General features: G+C 31.8%; 1 pseudogene; it reads left to right on the top strand.

The window, feature by feature from the left end:
• Positions 1-664, top strand: part of LOC106471473 — a 50,502-nt pseudogene that overhangs the window by 27,789 nt on the left and 22,049 nt on the right.

The following is a 664-nucleotide window of genomic DNA, read 5'->3' on the forward strand; positions in this document are numbered from 1 at the left end:
TACAGATAGCCCATTGTGTAGCTTTGTGCTTAATTACAAACAAACAAACACTTATAAAGCCATCGAATCAAACAAGAAAGAAAAATGTACCACAATCAAGACTAAGCCATATCCACAGAATGTTTCTGTTACAAAATGCTTAGCACTTACTGAATGTGAGGTTCAAATACGTTAACAAATATACTTAGTTATAAACTTTAGCTATATTGTGTAATTTTAATTAATACCAAATAGTTGTTTAAATTAGTACAAAAGAAAGATATATATATATATTTATATTTTTTACAGTAATTTACTTTCCAATCCTCTCAACTGCAACTGCCATCTTCGATGGTTGGCTGAATGGCTTCATGAAAAAAAGGCTGTAATTGGAAGCCCTCGTTGCGAATTCCCTAGTTCACTGAAGGACATCCCAGTTAGAGACGTGCAACTCAATGACTTCCAGTGCAGCGGTAAATTTTCTTTATGTGGATTTTACATTAAACTATGCAATGAACCTCTACTGTTGTGTTGTTTGTATGACAGCTGTTATATATTTTACGATTCAGTTGTGATATGAAAAGTTTTTCGTTTTTTTTTTTTGTTATGTTCAACTTCTAGTATTTTACTGTGATGAAACAGGTGGTTTATGTTATTATATTGTTACGTCTCCGTTTGTTAATTG

The sequence above is a fragment of the Limulus polyphemus genome, unplaced genomic scaffold (genome assembly GCF_000517525.1).
Source record: "Limulus polyphemus unplaced genomic scaffold, Limulus_polyphemus-2.1.2 Scaffold4643, whole genome shotgun sequence".
Classification (NCBI taxonomy): domain Eukaryota; kingdom Metazoa; phylum Arthropoda; class Merostomata; order Xiphosura; family Limulidae; genus Limulus; species Limulus polyphemus.